At 41.7% G+C, this 6,178-nt stretch overlaps 1 long non-coding RNA gene across 1 annotated transcript; it reads right to left on the reverse strand.

Moving 5' to 3' along the window:
- Positions 1-484: 484 nt before the first annotated feature.
- LOC110918815 lies at positions 485-1,938 on the reverse strand. Its single transcript, XR_002581561.2, has 3 exons — positions 1,803-1,938; positions 1,224-1,290; positions 485-615 (listed from the first exon to the last, which is right to left on the reverse strand). It is a non-coding gene; the product is annotated as an uncharacterized LOC110918815 (long non-coding RNA).
- Between the last annotated feature and the right edge of the window lie 4,240 nt (positions 1,939-6,178).

Here is a 6,178-nt window from a genome sequence, read left to right on the forward strand (position 1 = left end):
TTCTTTTAGAACTTACCTAGGATAGTTGAGAGAAGATTCCTTCAAATCTCTGTCCCAGGCTGGTTTAAATGTGCAGAATTCTTGGCTGCATTTATAGAAAACGACAGCATCCTGGACACGGCCCCGTGTGCAGATAGAATTCTGACACAGTTTGTCCGTATTCTGACGTAAGGATCAGAAGGGAATCTTTTGGTGGGCACGAGGGCGTGTTGGCTGGACACGGCCCCGTGTCGAGAGACTGTTTTTATGAAGTTTGTCTAGCCAAAAATTTTTAAGGAACTTAATAGTATCAGGTGGCTCCTGACTGGTTGGGACAACCCCAAAGTGCCTAAGATACGGTAACACCCTTAAATTTTTCACTTGATTTTAATAATAAAATACACCATTTTTATCAAAATATTAGTTAAGTGACATAACATTCGTTAACGGAGTTCATATGTACGTTAACCTTTCTCAAATAATGACTAGGTTAAAACATTACAAAAGTAGTTTAACAAGTGTTTACAACCCATACACAAAGTCTACCAAAGGTTAAAATATTGCGGAAGCTTCAAAAAAATCGTGTTCGGTTCTTCTACGTTGCTTGACCGTCGTCCATATGATCCACCTCATCACCTAGGATCAAAACCGTTAAAATATTAGTTTTGACATTATTAAAGAACACATAATCATGAGGTCCAACATCAAATATTAGACAAAAGGGAAAATAAAAGTTTTTCTGGTTCCACCGTAACTTACGGTGTCACCGTAAGCTACGGTGAGTCCTGGAAGTCTTTTGGTCCACCGTAAAACAGTAGTGAACCACCGTAAACCCCTGACCTCTACCGTAAGTTACGGTACCACCGTAACTTACGGTAGTACCTGGAAATTTATGTTTTTGTTTGGTTTGGTCATTACACTAAAACCCAACTCTCGGATTTCAGTTTTCTAGGATGCCATTAAGTTAAATCTCAAAATTCTAATATGTTATATATTATCCATCATCAAAGATTCAATCCATCTCAACCCGAAGCATTATTCATGCCGTACTTGATTATTCGACCCGTTTGGCTCGTCTAAGGAATCCACCATTGTGACGACTACCAACGAGTTCCAACCAATTTGATCCATTATTCAATATAGCGACATCACCGCTTAAATACAAAACGACACTTATTCTAAAAATCCAATTATACATTTAATAATCATCCAAACTACTTAATGTAACGGATCAAGTTACATACCTTCAAAGTAGCCCTTTTTGACGTGGTTCGCCACCCGCTTGTCCGCTTGACGCTCCTGCGCCCGTTCCTATTGAGTTCATTTATCATATGTTTAGAACTCTCTTTTCAAATCATAATTCGCATAATACACTAAACATCGTGATTATGCGTTTAAACTTGGAATTTCAGTTTTAAGCCCTCATAGAGGCATTTCAACAAGCACTTCATGGGCAGATTTTTACATGATTAAACATCAATTCTCTAGATTGTTATTTAGCCCTAAATTTACATCATTCAACCCTTTTACATGATTGATAACCTTAAGTCTTTCTGGAATCGCTTCCAAATGGTCAAATTACACTAGATTCACAATCTATTTCCTAGTGTTCATCAATCTACACATAACCCATTAACCACCTACAATGGTATTCATGAATTCACCAAATTTTCTTATGATTTAAACTTCTATTTGTCTAGGGTTTGTATCTAAACACCATAGTTATTCCTAAATCATCATAAGACAAACATGCAACTAGAATTTCAGATTTTTCCCAATTCATGAAAATTCCAAGCTAAGAGTTTTCACTAAATTTTACATACCTTATAATCCTCTTGCGATGAGGATCACGATTCTAGGCTCGGATTTTCGTTTGGACCAGATTTGCTCCTTCAATTGAGAGTTTTAAGCAGAATTTAGGGTTTGAGAGTGGGGATCGCCCCCTTTCCTTGCTCCTGGTCGACCAACACCTCAAAATGGGGTGTTTGGTTTTGTTTTACTAACTTAGTAACACAAGTTTCAAATTTTGACAACCTAGGTCCCTTCATTTTGGTCAACATTTAATTTAGTGGCTTTTTAACCCTACTATAGGTTATTTCTAAACTATTAACCAACTAGGTTAAAATTTCTAATTGGTAAATTCTCATTTATTTATACTTTATATAAATCTCATATAAAATTTTATTTTTCGGGGTGTTACAAGTCCACCCCTGTTAAAAAGGGTTTCGTCCGCGAAACCGAAGTACGTACCAAATAGTGTTGGGTGGAGACGTCGCATCTCCTCTTCGAGCTCCCATGTGGTGTCCGAACCTTTCTTGTGCTCCCATTTGACCCTGACTTGGTTAATCACCTTGTTCCTCAAACTTTTCTCCTTACGATCAAAAATCGCAATTGGTTTTACTGCATAGTTGAGGCTGTTATCCACCTCGATATCATCATAGTGGATATGAGTAGTTTCGTCGGCCAAACATTTTCGGAGGTGCGACACGTGGAACGTGCTATGAATCCCATTCAACTCCTCGGGTAATTCGAGACGATAAGCTACTTTACCAACCCGTTCAGCGATCCTGAATGGCCCAATAAATCTCGGGCTTAGTTTCCCCCTTTTTCGGAATCTAATAATGCCTTTCCATGGGGAAACTTTCAGCATAACCATGTCTCCAACCTGAAATTCAATTGGCCTATTCCTTTTATCCGCATACGCCTTTTGCCTGTCTTGAGCCGCTTTCAAGTGTGCCCGAACCATGTCGATTTTCTTATTTGTAGTTCGGATTATATCAGTAGGCGCTATCCCTCGTGGACCCACTTCTCCCCAACATACCGGGGTTCGACATTTTCTGCCATATAACAGTTCATACGGGGCCATTTTAATGCTCGTGTGATAGCTATTGTTATATGCAAATTCGACCAAGGGTAAATGGACATCCCAACTACCTCCGAAGTCAATAATGCATGCCCGCAGCATATCTCCCAACGTTTGTATTGTTCTTTCACTCTGCCCATCCGTTTGTGGATGATAAGCAGTGCTAATGAACAATTTAGTCCCCATTTGTTCTTGGAATTCCCGCCAAAATTTCGAAGTGAACCGGGTATCCCTATCAGACACAATGGATACCAGCACCCCATGACGTGCTATTATTTCATTCGTGTAAACCTCTGACATCTTTTCTGACGTATAAGTCTCACGGATCGGAATGAAGTGAGCACTCTTTGTCAATCTATCTACCACCACCCATATGGCATCGAAACCACGGTTCGTTTTAGGCAACTTGGTTAGTAGGTCCATTGTGATATGTTCCCATTTCTAAACCGGAATTTCTAACGGTTGGAGTTTGCCGTATGGTTTCTGATGCTCCGCCTTGACTTGTAAACATGTCAAGCATTTTTCCACATACTTCGCCACATCCCTCTTCATTCCGGGCCACCAATAGTTTTGTTTCAAATCATTGTACATCTTGGTCGCACCCGGATGAATTGAATAACGGGATTTATGAGCTTCATTAAGTAGAAGTGCCTTCACTCCACAGGTATATGGGACCCATATCCTTCCGGATCGAGTCTTCAACCCGTTATTCCCATCCGACAAATCTTTCAACTGACCTATAATTCTTTCTTTCTTCCAATTCTCTTCTTTCATTGCTTCTAATTGCGCCTTTCGAATACGTTCAAGTATACCCGAGCTCACCACGAGTTGCATCGATCTAACTCGTATTGGAACATAGTCCGCTTTTCTGCTCAGAGCATCCGCCACCACATTAGCCTTTCCGGGGTGATAATGTATTTCACAATCGTAGTCTTTCACCATTTCTAGCCACCGCCTTTGTCGCATATTCAACTCCTTTTGATCGAAGAAGTATTTCAAGCTCTTGTGGTCGGTGAATATGGTGCACTTTACCCCATACAAGTAATGCCTCCATATTTATAAGGCAAATACCACCGCAGCCAGCTCGAGATCGTGCGTGGGATATTTCTTCTCGTGTATCTTCAATTGTCTCGAGGCATAGGCTATTACCTTGCCCCGTTGCATCAGCACACAGCCGAGTCCCGATAGTGATGCATCCGAATAAACCACCATGTCTTCGACTCCGTCCGGCATGTCAGTACCGGGGCTTGAGTTAGCTTTTCTTTTAGCGTTTGAAACGCTTTTTCTTGATCGATTCCCCAAATAAACTTTGCTTTCTTTTGGGTTAGCTTTGTTAGCGGTGACGCAATCTTGGAGAAGTCTTGAATGAATCTCCTATAGTACCCCGCAAGCCCCAAAAAGCTCCTAATTTCTGAAGGGTTCTTCGGGGGATTCCATTTCGACACAGCCTCTATCTTTGACGGATCCACCAATACTCCGTCGGCATTTATGACATGGCCTAAAAATTGAACCTCTCGTAACCAAAAGGCACATTTAGAGATCTTTGCATATAACTTTTCTCGCCTAAGTGTCTCTAACACTTCTTGTGAGTGTTGTGCGTGTTCAGCTTCACTTTTCGAATACACCAAGATATCATCGATAAACACGATGACTGACTTATCCAGCATTGGCTTGCAAACCCGGTTCATGAGGTCCATGAAAGCCGCGGGTGCGTTTGTTAGCCCGAATGACATCACGAGGAATTCGTAATGTCCGTATCTCGTGCGGAAAGCCGTCTTCGGCACATCTTCTTCTTTGACCTTTAGTTGGTGATACCCTGATCTAAGGTCAATGTTGGAAAACCAGTTCGCACCTTGTAGTTGGTCGAATAAATCATCTATCCTCGGGAGCGGGTATCTGTTCTTTACAGTGAGTTTGTTTAACTCCCGGTAATCGATACACATGCGCATGCTCCCGTCTTTCTTTCTCACGAACAATACCGGTGCACCCCAGGGAGACACACTCGGCCTTATGAATCCCTTGTCAAGCAGGTCTTGGATTTGGGACATCAACTCTTGTAATTCCGACGGTGCAAGTCGGTACGGGGCTTTTGGTACGGGTTTCGCGCCCGGAATCAATTCGATCCCGAACTCTATTTCCCGTTCAGGCGGTATCCCGGGTAAATCTTCCGGAAAAACATCTTCATAATCTCGTACTACCGGTACATCTCCAATCTTTCGTGATTCTTTTTCGGGCTCATTAGCGTATATCATGAATGCCTTGCATCCTCGCTTCATTAGCTTGTGAGCTTTCAACATTGAGCATATTATGGGGTTGCCTCCTTTTTCGCCATAAATGGTGACGTGTTTCCCGCTCGGAGATGTCAGTTTTATCTCTTTACGGAAACACACGACCTTTGCATGGTGTCGAGATAGCCAATCCATCCCAACGACTACTTGAAATTCTCCCATCGACATCGGGATTAGATTTATCAAATATTCTTCATCGTCGATGCTCAGTTTACAATTTTCACCTACATCACAAACAATAAAGCTTTTATTATTACCTATCTCTACTTCTAAGGGCACAGGTAATTTAGTTAGAGCAAATGAAGGATGTCGAATAAATCCATATGAAACAAAGGATTTATTCGCACCCATATCAAATAACACACGTGCAGGAATCGAATTTACAGCAAATATACATGAGACCACATCAGGTTCAACATTTGCTTCTGCGGCGGTTAGTTGAAAAGATCTTGCCTTTGCTTTAGGGGCTTCACCTTTCGGTTCCTGCCCCTCCTTCTTTCCAACCGATTCCGGGCATTCCGACTTCTTGTGACCCGTTCGATAACAATTGTAGCAAACCGTCACTTTCTCCGGGCATGATATAGCCATATGTCCCGTCTTCTTGCATATGGGACAAGGCTTATCCTTGTAACGGCATTCGCCTTTGTGACCCTTCCCGTAGATTCTGCAACTTGGCGACCAGCCTTTCGTATCAGATTTCTTTGCGCTTTCTTTTGTTCGTGCCTTCTTAGTAGGGCTTGGATTCACATCTTGTGCTCTCCGTTCACCCCTTTCGATGCTCTTTTTCAGTTCGATCTCCCTTTCCCGAGCAGCATTTATAATCTCGGTAAGGGTCTCGTATTTGGAAGGGGTGATAAATTCCCTATATTCGGCACTCAACATGTTATGATAGTAGTATATCTTTTGTTCTTCGTTCGTCACTAGATCGTCACAAAACTTCATCTTATCCATAAACGTTGCCGTAATCTTGTCTATGGTCTCATTTTTGTGCCTAAGTTGCATGAACTCTTCCTTAATTTTATTCATAACCGCTTTGGGGCTATGATGC

Source organism: Helianthus annuus, chromosome 4 (assembly GCF_002127325.2).
Source record: "Helianthus annuus cultivar XRQ/B chromosome 4, HanXRQr2.0-SUNRISE, whole genome shotgun sequence".
Lineage (NCBI taxonomy): Eukaryota > Viridiplantae > Streptophyta > Magnoliopsida > Asterales > Asteraceae > Helianthus > Helianthus annuus.